We start from the raw sequence: 14,993 nt of genomic DNA, 5'->3' as shown, positions 1-14,993 counted from the left end.
TTGTTTGTTTAGAATATGATCCTTATGAACGGGAAGGATGCGGGCCAGCAGATGGATGCGGCACAGCGCATTGGAAAAGGCAGTGTGTGCATGCAGTTCTGTCCTGAGGGGTTCACTACCCCTGCAGGCTTGTGTGGGCCAGCTCAAGAGTGAGTGCCCTCAGCCCATCCATCTTAAGTGAGTGTGCACGCGGGAGCCCCCATGTTTAGCGTGTGTGTGTGTGCGTGTGTGTGTGCGCGCGCGCTTGTGCGTGTGTGTGTGCATGTGCGTGTGTGTGTGTGCAAGGAGGGCTTAGAAGAGCCCAAGATCACACTTTGGTTTTCTCGGCAGTTAGCTTAGTGTCTTTGTGGTCAGGGCGTCTTTCAGGGAAATTATTCTTCCCTGCGAGCTGCCAAAAGCAAGCTCCTCAGAGGCTCCTCATTCAATAAGGAATTCTCTTTTCTGGCGGAGATGAGAGGGGTCTGCAGAGTTCATTCAGATGCAAATGGTATTAGCGAGAAATGAAGTGTTAATTTATTTATCCGAGCGCCCCCTCAGCCGAGATAAAATAGCTGGACCACAGCGGCCATCTTAGAAAGTGAAACAGTTGGAAGCAGCCGCTCCCTCCGGTCAGCTGTCTGTCTATTGATCTAGAGGACTGCAGCCGGCAGGAACCTGACAGCTCCCAGGCAGTATGGCTGCTCTGGCCGGTCCTGGTGCAATCAGACGGTATTTAAATCAGGCCCCGGTGGCTGGTCATGCCCTGTTCCTCGTGGTGCCCTCATAGGGTAGTGGAAAGGCCCAGATGCACAAGAAGGAGGAAGGCATTCCTGCCTCTCTTATTCGTTCTGTGTGACTTGTATTAGAAAACCACATACAAAAAGAGAATGTAGAGCTAGAGTCTCACACGGCTGCGGCTGTCTGTACTTGGCACAAACCTGTGAATGTATGGATAGGTAGAACCTCACACGGCTGTGGCTGTCTATACTTGGCACAAGCCTGTGAACGTGTGGAAAGGTGGATAATGTCTGTCTCGCTTATATGGAAGGATGGGAGCGAGTCCTGGAAATCAATACAAACAGAGAATCCAATAGACAGAATCAAAAACACTGCATCAAACGACAAAGGTCCATCCACATGGTCTCCAAACAGAAGGAAGGCTGAGCAACTTCATCAGCACAGCGAACTGTAGCTGGTGTGCTCATTTGGTACCCACTCCTGGTATGTGTGTTTGGCACCCACCCCTTCTGTGCTTCAGGGTGAAATCTTCCAGCAAGCAGGTGGTCTGTTTCTTAATACTGGATTTCTGTCTCCAATAGGCTATGTTCTTAAAGCAAACCTTACTATTTTAACGTACAAAGCATCGAGAGACACGCTCCTGGGTCGCTTCTGTTGTAGACCACAGCCTCACCCTGATTTTGTAAGATGCAAGTTGAAGCTAGCTATATGGTATAATTCTCCGCCTGAACAACTTGCAGCCTGATTAGGGTCTGAACACAAGAATCCAGAGCCGCTCGTGGCAACTGGTTCAAAGAAATGACCTTGCGGCAGTGTGGGTACCAGAGGCATCCCATTCCCCTCCCCCAGGAGCAGGAGCATTCGTAGAAATGAAGAAATAACCCACTCTTGAATTTTAAATTATAACCAGATTTCTTTCCTGCTACTGAAATTATACTTTCAAAGATTCTCAATGTTTCTAAGAATAATTCATTAATAGAAGAAAAAGAAAGCGCACGAACCCAAAATAGAAGGTCGTTATCTGGTGTTTTCATGGGAGAAAGTAGCACGAATATTGTCAAAGAGAGTGTGTTTAAGAGCAAAGTTGTATTTAAAAATTAACCACGGATCTTTTCTAATTGTATCCTTTGTCCCATCAAAACTGGAGGATTCAGCCCAGTGTCACCTGACTCCAGGCTTCTCTGCAGGCCCTCAGCAGGGCCAAGACTCAGTGTGAGCAGAGGCTGCCCAGCAGGGTTTGGAGAGGAAGTGAGCCCAGGCAGTCCTTGCCCGTGAAGCCTGTCAGCCCTGGTTCTGGTGTGGATGGATTCATTCATCTGGCTCCATCCAGGGTCTGTGCAGACGTTCTCCGTGTCAAGTCGTTCTCTGGCCATCTTCCATCACACTCCCGGCAGCTGTGGCTCTGTGTCCCAGAGCATGCGGAACTGCAGTCTAAGACCGCTTAGTTTATCACCAGAGAGGAAACTGAGGCAGAGACTCCAGGAGACTCGGTCGGCGATGGCGTCATTTTCCTGTGCCACCATCTGCTTCCTGTGGACTCTGCACAGAAGGCAATGGGTGTCCAGGAAGGGGAGAAGCCTGTTTGAGTCAGGAGAAGCAGAAAACACCTTTCCAGAACATACATATTAATTTTTGGAGGCAGAGTTTCTCTATGTATCATTTGGCTTGCCTAGAGCTCGCTATGTAGATTCCGCTGGTCTTGACTCTGAGATGCCTCCCAGGTGCTGAGTTTGAAGGCCCGAGGAACCCATTTTTCATAGAGAATTAGGAAGCCAGTCTGAAAACATCAGACACAACCCCCTCCTATTCATTTTTCCAGAGTGAAGTGGAACAGCCTGAGAGCCATCAGGATCTAGCCTAGCATAATAACAAAGTATGTTTGGAAACATGAAATATCATCTCAGAGGAATATTTCCAGGAAATCCAGCTCACAGCTAACGCTGGGACATTACAATAGTTCTCCAACATTCTGTTGCTGGCCCTAAGGCTGCAGGGAGCTCCAGAGGATTTTGCTCAGTGAACACTGTCTGAAACTGCATTAAACCTCTCCAGTCCTTGTCTCCTTGCGTTCCCCTGAATCACACCGAACATCATGAAGCAGTCTGCCAACTCTGTCGCTTATCTGCCATGTTCTTCTGCAACCAGGAACACAGCAATCCCACTGCCTGCCCTTGGCTTTCAGCATTCAACTCTGGAGGTCACGTGAAATCATACATCGCATTATCAATTTCATATGCGTACACAACACATTGCGTTCATCACACCCCATTGTGCTTACCCTCTTATGCCCTCCCCATTCCTATCTCTGGGTCTTTCTTAGTGCGTAGGTCTCATTTCCTTTAAGGGAGAAGGGCACTGTACCAAGAGCCTAGAGGATCCTGCTGATTGCAAAGTCTCAGGGGAGCTGCATGGACTTACTACCCAGAGTCCCTCACCCAAGTCCATCATTGCTGCGTCTGTCTGACACCCTGAAACCCAGATCAGGGGAACTTAAAGAGTGTCATGTGCTTATCGTTTCTCATTCTTTCCCTGGAAGAGGACTGAACACACCTGTACAAACAGAATGGACCCTTCTGGGTTCAGCAAAGATTCTTAAAACACCTTCTGGCCTGCAATAGGACTGGTCACTGTCACCCTGAATCAACCCTATGCCTGATTTTCACACAGGACTGCTGCACCAAAGTGGCCAGTGTGAGTGGCAGGGAACTGCAGAGCATCATGGGAAGGGGACGGGAGAAAATAGAGGGCAAATGTAAAGAATTGTGTTACCTGGGGTGAAAGGGATGAAGGTCCCTTTAGCCAGAGTTTCTCCACAGCATCTAAAAGGTCTTTTTGATAATGTATCGGGTATACGGATCTGACTGTACAGTACCGCCTGTCTACCACAGGACAGTTCACGAGTTGGGCAAGGGGCTGGAGATTGAAACACACACACACAGACAGAGACACAGGTCATCTTTGAAACAAGAATGTCAATTTTATTGTGTTCCAGGGCAGCTTATATAGGGCTCTGGCCACGTTCTAGCTCTTGGGACTTTTCAGCTGCAAGCCCACCAGAAACCACTCCCCTGCCATTAGGAACTCATGAGGGTCCCGTGCTCAGAGCAGCTGCAAGCATAGGAAAACAAGCTGTTTACTCTGGCAGGCAAAAAGTCATAGAAAATTCAGGGTCTGAGGGTCTTCAGTCCCCAATAATTGGAAACACATGGGGCTGTTGCGGGGCGAGCGCATTGGGAGAGCTTGTGTGGAACATTTTGTTTGGGTACAGAGTGAAGTTCAGTAAATAGGACATTTGAAAATGGTGAAAACATACGCGTGAGGATGATAAGGAAGAAAAGTGATCAATGGGAGGAGCCAAAGTGGAAGGGGACCAGAAAGAATTGTCTGGTCCCTGTCTCTAGGTCCCATTAAACCAGTTAGGATTTGTCCGTCCAGGACCAGCATTGTTCGGGATGGGCACAGATCCTGTCCTTAGCAGCAGTCTCATCGAGTCCCCTTTACCTGTGGGGACTGCAGCAGTCATGGGGTCCAGCTGCTCCTGAGGATGCTAAGTGGAGCTGAGCTGCTGAGACAGAGAGGGTAACTGATGCAAAGAAGGCTCAGCCCAGATGCCTTAGTTCTGAGTCCCCGAACCCATGCTCAGAGTGGCAAGAAGAGGGATGAGTTGAATGTGGCCCACGACCCATTAGTTCCCTTTTAAAGGTCACCTGAACTGATTTTAAGGGTTTGGAGGTGTCAGTCTCTTGGTAACTGCTTCAAGACCAGCAGAAGGGTAGCAAGGGGAGCAAGAGTCAGAGTTCCTCAGAACAGGGCCCATTCTAGGGACCGTGATAAAACTTAACAATTGGCAAAAGATTCAGAACTTGAGTCAGAATGTGGGGAGCATAAAGAGACAAAGTTACATGAGGAAACTTTTCCATCAGGATTAACAGGAGTTAAATTCAATTGTATATTAAGCTGGACCATGACCAGAGTTCTGCAGATGGATAAAGGAACTGTAATTGTATAATAGGCTGGGCCATGACCAGAGTTCTGCAGGGCAAGGGAACTGTTAAGTGCTGTTTGCTCCATCAGACTCCTGTGTCAGGACAAACACCTGGAAGTTCTGTAAAAAAAGTCAGTTAAAGTCAGCATCCGAGGAATAAATCCAAACAGAAGGGCGTCTAAGTGATATTCCTTTCACATATGATGAACTCTGCATATCTGTTTTAAGTAGTAATAATAGCAGCTATTAGCTAATAAAAAAAAATGATGTCTTAGGTGAAACACAATTTTTTGTTAGCAACAATTTGATAAGATAAAACTTTAAAAATTGAAACTATTTTCACTGAACTAACAAAGAAGGCTGAACCAACTCTTTGCTCCTGCTGGCGCAAGGTCTCTGGGTCACCACATCCTGACAGCACCAAGCATGTTTCTTATCATCATGTTATTTATAAAGAGACTAGCTGTTCAGTGGATGTATTGCATATTAAGATAACCAAATTAAATGAGCTTTAAACTTTTGGAATTTCTTTGAAAACATCCACAAACATCACTGCCAAAGCCTGTGTACTCCTTGTGGGCTTCAAGGTGAGCATAGCACTGGCTCTAGGGCTCTCTGTCTAACCTGGTAGTGACCACAGGTGAGCTGAGGGATGTGCTCATTCAAACCACGATACCCTCTCATTTGAAACCTCTGTGGACAGCTTTAGAGCATCCCGCCATGTATCCAGTTCATCTAGCCCTCCACTCTCTTGTTCAGCAAATGCTTATCTACAGTGTGCTGGGAGTATGGCCTGTAGGGATCCAGTGTGGGTAAATTTCCACAGCCCTTGATGACAAGCAGCATACAGTTCAGATAAAATGCTTTGCAGCGAAGCTTCCAACTTACCTCCTTCACTCCTTTATTCATAATCGGGCAACATACCACAGACTACATTTCCCAGAATTCCTTGATACCAGGTGTGATGTGTGGATGAGTTCTAGCCAATGACTTGCAAGTTGAAACACCAGGTGTAACCACTCAATGTATTGGATATGGTCTAAAGCCTGGTTGTGACTTTTCCTGCTGGTTTCCTACGGGGTCTCTTGGAATTCATTTTGACTGCTGAAGCTGTGTTGGCTATCGTGAACAGCTCAGTGGAAGCCAGAAGTCCTGTCTGAGTGAAATGAGATTCTAGAAGGAGGCCTGGATCCTTCAGAGTTCCAGTTGGCTCTGCTTAGCTCTGAACTCTTTAAGCAGCACTGCAGAGCTCTGTTGTTTAAGCTTCCGGTATTTCAAGAATTCGTTTATACATATTTATGTCTCACTAAAATAGGAGCTCCCACCCCAGGAATGTTGGATGAGTTAAGAAGACATAATGGGATTCAGTCTGGAGCCTTGAAGAGTTTTCCCTGAGCGGTTACTTTGAGTTGAGATGGGCGTGGCTGATATCTAATGCATCGTGGACAGAGAGCGTTCCAGGTGGGGAGGAAGCGTGTTGAGCAGTATTGAGAGGATGATTAGGCCACGCATCAAAGATCCAAGGACCCTGGCTCCATCTGAGTAAACCAGGGAAAGACTAGCAGGACTTAAACCTGGCAGGGTTTTTGAGAGAGAGGCTGGCAGGGACCAGATTCTCCCTGATGATGTAGGCATGGTAACAGTTCTGCTCTTGATTCTAAAAGGAAATGGGAGGTTACCGAAGAGTTTTACAATAATCAGACCATGACTCTTAAACTTCTATGCTTATTGTGCGTGGCAGAGAATGCACTGCTCAGGGCAGAAGGGCAGGAAGACCACCCCGGAGCTCACCCTCCTTTTTCCTGCTGTTTACGCTGGATCTGGAGCTGCACTGACAGGGGAGTTGAAGTCTCCTGAGAGGATGGGGCTTGCCCTCCCTGCCCCCAGCTCCCTGTGGAGGGTCAGGAGGATTTCCTTAAGGTGAGCTTTACCTTCTGCAGTGTTCTGTGAACACTGACGCGTACAGTCCCCATAGCAGACCCCAGAGAGTCGAACTGTGTTTTACACACTGTTGTGTCTTCCCAAGCATCCAGCACAGTGCCTTGCTCACAGTTGGTGCTCAATACATATTTATTGATTTAGTTAACGGATGGATGAATAAACAATGGTTGTATAATTCTTCCCAGAGGAATCCAAAGATGTGAGTAGAACTTGCTGGAAGGCTCCTTGGGGAGGTGTTTGTTTGCTGACTGCGTTGATATTTGTAGCTAAGGCAGCAGAGACTGGGCCTGATTTTGCAAACTCATTTGCCTGTGCAAACAGCCACGCTACAGGCTCATCCACGGGACGGAAGAAGGGAACGGTAGGAATGGTGCAGTCTCTGTCCTCTGGCAGGCAGTGTCTGAAAACAGAACATTGGCCCACTTCTTTTTCGCAGCCCGGAGCAGGAGATTCAAGCCTGAGTGGGAAGTTTTGCTAACAGTTTCCTTGTGTCTCTTTAATCATTATGGTTGTTTTTTCATGACTTAAGACTCTAAGTATCAGGAAAAGTGAGGAAACAGTAAAGTAACATTTATGCAAAATTTTGGAGTTGATTACGACTAAATTGAACTAAATATTTTATCCAAAGCCATGTAATTGTTGGCAAGTGAGACTTTCCATAGTGGGTCAGAAACCTAGAGACAACAGGGCTTCAATCAAATTGTCCACTCACACTGCAGGCCCCACACGAAACAGGAAATGGGCAGGGCGGCTGCCATGATGGGAGCTAAGACACATGACCAATGGAAGCAGAGTCAGGGAACTGAGAACTGGGCTTTTAAAGAATTCATAAGTTGACCCCCAATTTCAAGCACTCATTCATCATTTTTAGGGGTGGTATCATTGTAGGGGACAAAAACCAGTCTCCTGAAGGAGTAGGAAGCCAGTAGACCTGCTGCTTTCCTGTGACCTTGTGCCCAGGTGGTGTGTCGCGTGTGAATACAGACAAATTAGGAGGGCTGGCAGAGACACCAGGCTCCTGACACGCCATGTTCTTTCGTAGCTGGTTGGCATAGTTTCCACTCTTGTGTAACAGCTGACGGTCCACCATAGGTCGGTTTGTCTTAAGAATGTCCCCAAGTGTGGCAAAACACAGGATTGGAAGACAGCGTAAAACTGGTGACAGTCACATGCCCTCTGCTTCCATCTCCCCTTCCCCCCATATTTGTATTAATGAATATTTTACAAAGCCAGACATTCCCCATAAAGTTTGGTTGGCCAATCAGCAAATACAAATTGCTAGGAAGTCATCCGGATGCCTGCTATTTAAACTAAATTTGCAGCCAATGCATAGACTGCAGCACGGCCTTCTCCCTGCTTGGTTACTGTATTTCTTCCTTTCGTTTGTGAATGACATAATTCTGTTTCGTTTGTTTACTTTTGAATACACAGAGGGCCCCTTCCCTTTGTTTCGTTTGATAATGTTGTGACAGTTTGGGTGTGAAATGTCCCCTACAGGCTCTTATCCTTGATTCCCAGATGGGGATGCTACCTTGAGAAGCTGTGGGGCCTTTTGCACACAGGGTTTAGCAAGCAGATGCTGAGCCATAGGGACAGACTAGCGAGTACAGGTTGAGTTCTGGGCTGGTTCTGCTTTCTGTTCCTTAGGCTCTTCTCTTGGGTTGCTTCTGTCTGGTATATTGTCACAGCGAACAAACACGGTATACAGTTACTGCAGACAATGTATAAGAGCACGAGGAAGGAGGGACATGGGCCTCCTACGGCAAAGGGGTTCCATTTGGCAGCTTTCTGTTCCACTGTGTGTACAGTAGTTGACCGTGGCTACTGCTGACTGTGAACTCTGCGCCCTTCGTGGCTTCCTGTCCTCAGCCCAGCTGATTTATTTATTGAATTGCAACAATGTTGTGTTCTCTTCAGTTTCTTTTGTACCGGTAACATTCCAGGGTACATTTGTTTCCATAACATTAAAATTTCTTAGTGCTCATTGTTTTAGATACTTGTATATTTTATTGAATGGATGAGCTGCAACAGTTTTTTTTAAGTCACTGACAATAGGATTTGTTCAATATTTCATTAAGTTAAACTACATTAAATGTTTATTTAGTTTGTATGACAGATATTGCTGTATACTTAGACTACAATAGCTACACATTTGTATGAATCCTTAACTGTTTTCTGATTATGTATTTGGACGCTAAGGAGTAAAGTGTGGGGCCAGAGGCCATGGCATTCTGCAGGCAATATTTCTCAAAGAGGAATTTTCACAGCTAAAGATATTTGATTCTATCTAATTTGCTTCATTGATATGTCAATTAACACTTGGAAATCAGTTAATCAATTGGACATCACCCCAAATCAAGAATGATTCAGATCACTTCGTGGCTGGAGTGATGCTCCCTGGCTGTACTTAAGTTATCTGTGGAAAGGGAACAAATTGACAGCCAGCGTTCATCGCCAGCGAGTTCTGCAGACAACACCGGCTGCTCTCTGCGTGAGAGGAAACAGACAGACTGGGGCTGTGCTCAGAACCTGTGCTGATGGGAGAGTGTGTAGGAGGCCATGGCTGGGTGCTTCCTCTCTAGGGGTACTCCATCCCCACGCCCCACCAAGAGAATACTGGTCCTACACCCACTGCATTCTGGGTAGACCGATGGCCGCCTCATCCAGCCCTTTGCATGCGAGTCAGTGTCTCAGCATCCCGCCCACTCTCCCGTGCCTTCTGTTGGAAAGCAGATTTGCAGCACGTGCCGTGCTCTGGGGGAGCAGGAGGCTGGCAATGCTTTGCCTTTTCTCCTCCCTCTCAGGAAGGTAGTGTCTGCAGTGCTTAACGGGATTGGATACACTCAGCAATGATGTTCTCTGAATACTAGAGGCTCAATTTGAGGAGAAAAAGAAGTAAATGAGCTGACTTCCATGGGGAAAACTAGAAACCACTTCAGTCTTAGGAGAGGTGCCCAAATGCTGAGAAGTTCCCACCTAAAATGGTGAACTATGAGTACGTGACAGCATAAACAAAGTATGCAACTTACGAAGTGCAGGATGTGACAGTGGAAAAATTCACTCTGTTCCAATAATCGCACATTGGAAGACATGTTGGATGAGGGCTCAGGTTTGGGGAAGCATGGCTGACATGTGAAAACCTGTCACGTTTAACGCGGACGGCTCTGATTTAGGGGTACACAGTTATGAAACCAATGTGGTAAAATATTTCAAATGTTTGGGGGGAAATACTCAAGCAGTTAACACATATGAAAATCCAATGCAGATTCGAGTTCTCACAGCTTTGCCGGAGTCAGGTTGACGCACACAAACTGCGCATATTTCAGACTGACGCCGAGAGGCGTGTCATCCACACACACCCAGATCCAGCAAAACTGCAGGCTCTTAGCTCCTTTGCGCCTCTTGCCATCCGTCCCTCTCTGCCTCTTCGCAGCCCTTTCCCGGGACACTGTGGTTCAGTGTTATGACAAGGACGTGGTCTAGAAAGAGGTCTAAGTAGGAGGGTAAAACATGCTCTCCCTGCTGTCCGCTTTCCTTCCTCAACATTATTATCTCCAGATTCATTCATAGTTTAGTGGACAATAAGAGCCATTCCTTTGCATTGCTGAGTAGTGTTCCCATGTATGGGTTAAAGAATGAGCGCGAACCTTGGCTCTTTAACTCACATTTATTAATCTTCCATGAGAGAAAGGCATTATTTGCCTTATACTCTGATCTTATTTCCCTCTTTGCCAAGTGGGTGGATTTTTCTATAGCATCAATGTTCCTTAAAGTTCAAAGGGATGCTGTTTATGTCACTGATGTGTGTGTGTTCCAGTGCATGCATGTATATTTATGTGTGTGTATGCATGTATGTATGTATACGTGTGTGCATAGAGGCGCATATGTGCTTGTATGTGGGGGATGCACTGTGTGTTGTGCAAGTGTGTGCAGTGTATATGTGTGTGTGTATGCGTGTGTGTGCATTCTCATATGGAAGCCAGATGACTATTTTGGGTATCAGCGTCAATCTGAAGATGCCACCCACTTTATTTTTTTGAGACAGGGTCTCTTACTGCTTGTCTCCACCTTCCCCATCCAGTCATGTATAATCAGTGGGAACTGTCCTTTGAATGCTGTTTTCCAGGTCCTGAAGTAGAAAAACTCCCCCCTGTTATCACGTTATGGACCACATTCTATCAACACCTGTGATACTCAACACCTTTTGGGAAAACAGGCCTTGTGCCAGCTGACTCTGCCCACTGAAGTTCCGAGCACATGAAGGTGAGTGAGTCTATGCTGTAATATTTGGTAGATGGCAGTTAACCTCACTGTCAGCCAGGACTGTGATATGCATAGACGGGTGAGCATACCTCTGGGTGTGTGGCCATGTTTCCAGAGACGGGGACTGAGGTAGGGAGACTCTCTGAATGTGTGATGCAGGGCTATGGTCCAGATGGAACCCAAGAGGGAGGCGTTCTTGCCGCTTCCTGGCCTCCGTGAGTAAGCAGCTTCCTTTGCCTCAAGTTCCCTCTGTCTTGAAGGCTCTGCCTCACCATAGCAAGGAAGCCAGTGGTCACAGACCAGCCTCTAAGCCTAAAAAAGCTTTTAAAAAAAAGCCAATTTTGTTGTTGTTCTGAGCTGGCTGTTTCTGGTGTGAGCTTTTGCCCAGCAGCTTCTTAAGACATGTGGTCTAACCTAGCCTTGTGGTCAGGTAACTGTTCTGAGTCTAACTTCCATATGCCATGGTCTAACCTGGTCTTGTGGTCAGGTAGCTGCTCTGAGTCTCACTTCCATATGCCATGGTCTAACCTGGTCTTGTGGTCAGGTAGCTGCTCTGAGTCTCACTTCCATATGCCATGGTCTAACCTGGTCTTGTGGTCAGGTAGCTGCTCTGAGTCTCACTTCCACATGCCGTGGTCTAACCTGGACTTGTGGCCAGGTAGCTGCTCCCAGTCTCACTTCCACATGCCACAACCCTGTTCCCTCACTGCTCTTGTCATCATCCCTGAAATCACCCTCCCTCTCCCGACGTTCTTCAGAACCTGAAGTCCTGTGTGTGACTCCAGCTTGACCAGTGGGCAGACCAGGTGCAGCTTTCACTTCAGCCCCTGCCCAGCCGAGACCTGAGCAGCTATGCCTGCTCACATGGAGAAGTTGCTAGCTCTCATGGTCTCTGGCTGCAAACCACTCTTTCCCACGGTCTCCATCTAGGCCTCACTCCCTACAGGGGACCCCACATGTGTATCTGGGCTGCAGCTGGCTGCCTGGGTCCTACAGAGTTGCAGTAGATTAGGGATGTTCGACATTTGGCTGCTGTCCACTGCATTGGCCTTTTTATGCCTTTCATCAACACATCAAGTCATTGATAACACTGCTCCAAACAGCCCAGGCTAAAACGTCACACGCCACCTCGTACTGACTACCGTTGTAACTTGTCAGTCAGTGACTTGGTCATGTCACAGATTCTGTCATGGTCCCACAACATGGCCGGTTTCACTTGCTGTGGGTGAGGGCCTCCTCTTTCATCTCGACACCTCTACATCAAAGCCGGGGATCAAAACATGGCAGGAATTTATAGCAGGGTAGAGTTGGGAAGGAGAGGAAATTAACAGGCGTGGAGACAGCAGGAGAGGGTGACGGGGGTGAATGTGGTTGGAATATATTACACACATGTATGGAAAAGTAATGAAACCATTACCGTGTATAATCAGCTGATGCTATTAAAACATTCAAATGAAATAAGCCAAATTAAATGAATATTGGTTAGACAAGATGCCTGCTGAGGTGTTTTATTGAAAAGTACTTCTGGTCTGCAGAGATGACTCTGCTTTCTTTCTCCCACAATTCTGTTCTGTCTTCCCCGCCTACCTATGTTCTGACCTATCAGGCCAAGCAGTTTTGTTTATTAATTAATCAATGAAAGCAACAGATAGATAGAAGACCCTCCTACAGCAACAGGTAGACCAGGAGCACCTACTGCTCTTGCAGAGGACTGGGTCCAGTTCCCAGAACCACATAGGGGCTAACAACTGTCCATTACTCCAGTTTCAGGAGATCCAATGCCTTCTTCCGGCCTCTGAGGGCACTGCACAGGTGTGGTGTTCATACATGTATGTATGCAAAACGTCCATACATAGAAAGTAAACTAAATATTTAAATAAGCCCAAAATAAAACATGCAAGTATTGTCTGCCTCTTAAGCTGGTGCCAGGTGACCGCGGCACACAGTGTCGAATGAGCCATTGACCCGGTAAAACTTCCAGGAGAGAATGCTGTTACCACCGTGCTTTGCCCCAGCAGGCCCACCTCTGGGGTCCTCTGAGCTTTTCAGGCGACAACTTTCATTGTCTCCCATCTTTCCCTTCTCTGTTTGACAAAGGTTGAAAAGATGTCTGGGGATCCATGTTTCCAAACGTTTTCTGCACTCCGAGACCTTGTTTAGGGGCTCACAGGCCTTCTGCTTGCCGCACTCATGGTATCTCGTGATGTTGGATCTGAGCTGCCCTTACGTTAGTATTAGAGTATCTTATGGGAGAAGGATGAACGGCTGGAATAAGCAAGAGAAAGGAAGGGAGCTGGGTCCTGTGCTGACCGAAGCCTGAACTAATGTGGTCCTCAAGAACTTAATGACCCCAGGCTGACATTTTCTCTTGTATTTCCCTTTACTGCACCAGGGATTAGCCCACTACTGGTTCCCTGCAGTTAGTGACTGTCCCAACTCCTTTGTCTTTATCTCAAAAAAATGCCCATGGATCCTGATACCTCACGGCTGCCTTGAAGTCCCTGGGATGGCCTGCCATTTCCAGCAGCACCAGACTGAACCCCAGCCAGGCAGACTTTTCTCTCAGAGTATCCTGTTGCTTGGGGCACAGGGGTCTGTATTAGAGCTACCATGCAGAGGGAGGGAGGGAAGAGGAGGGTCAGGTGTCTGGTGGAGCTCCCATCTACTCCTTCCCAGAGGGCAGAACCTGACTTTCCATTCACAAAGAGAACTGTGAAACAAAAGCTGCATTCTTCTCCTGGCTTCAGCATGGTCTCAGCCCACATTTAGTCCTGAACATAGCTGCTCAAGCCATCCAGCATCCCACATAGATGCGCCTCTGGGCAGGAAGCTATGAGAACTCCGTTAAGGATGACAACGACCCCCAAATGGGAATTGAGTCCACTGCAGACCCAATTTCAAATGCCCCAAGGCTCTGCATCTGGAGGCCTTGATTCCTGCAGTGTGAGTATTCCCCTCCACAGCAACAGTACTCCGCTGGTCTCGAGTTGGGGAGACCAAGTGACGCTGCCCTGAACGTCTCTACCCAGGTGTAACCTGTGAGCACTCATCTTTAGAGTCACCATGAAAACAAACCTCTGTAAAGACCTCAGCCATTGGATCCTGGCCCATCCCATGACTTCATCTACTCCAGGTTGAGCTTGTAAAAACGATCCCCACAAAGCCTCCGAGACGGCTCACCAGGTAAAGGCACTTGTTGCCAAGACTGATGATCTTAACTCAATTCCTGGAGTCCACATGAAGGGAGAATCGAACCCTGGAAGCTGTGATCTGACCTCCACATGCACAACAGAATATCCACATGTCTGCCCCACCCTCATACACAAAATGAATAACTAAATTCACTAAAGGAATTCTTAAAGAGGCCGTGCTAAATCTATCTTAAGGTCATACACACAAAATTAGTGCCCGCAAACATCACTGTAGAAATGGGGTCGCTGTGTTGCTGGCTCCATCTACGTCTTGGTCATTTTTCTCACACCTGTGATTAAGGAATTTAAAGTAGACAGGGTTTGATTTGGTTCATGGTTTGAGGGTAGACAGTCTATGGTTGCAGAAGGCTCCAGACCACTGGTACACCGCATCTGCTCAGAGCATAGAGGAATGAGGAGCAGGCTCCGAGCAAGCCTGAACTTACTGGCTTTCAATTCCTAGTAAGTTCAGTCTAGGATCCACCCCTGGATGGTGCAGCTCATGTCTACTTCTCTTTGTGACTACAGAAGCAAGTCTCCATCCCCACACATTTCACTGCTTATTAAAACGCTGAGAAAATAAAGCACACATCAGCTTCATGTCTCCCTGAATAATTATATTTTCAACCTTAAGTATTTAATTTTCCAATTCAATCTAGGATGCTCATTTGACATTTATAAAATATTATTAAATCTGTGGTGAAAGTAACAATTACCCATGACACCCATCTCTTCCAGGACAATTGCACTGCTCAGGAGAGGGTTTTCAGGTCCAATTAAGTTAAAATACTAATGTAAGGATTTTCTGTCCAAGCTCTCATGGGGGGTTGCTAAGTTCAGGGTGCCTTTTGCATTTATACAAGGGAATGGGTATGAATGCGGCTGATGACATCTGA

The sequence above is a fragment of the Microtus pennsylvanicus genome, chromosome 9 (assembly GCF_037038515.1).
Source record: "Microtus pennsylvanicus isolate mMicPen1 chromosome 9, mMicPen1.hap1, whole genome shotgun sequence".
NCBI classification, from domain to species: Eukaryota; Metazoa; Chordata; class Mammalia; order Rodentia; family Cricetidae; genus Microtus; species Microtus pennsylvanicus.
The sequence above is the reverse complement of the archived record's forward strand: the minus strand, read 5'-3'. Positions refer to the sequence as shown.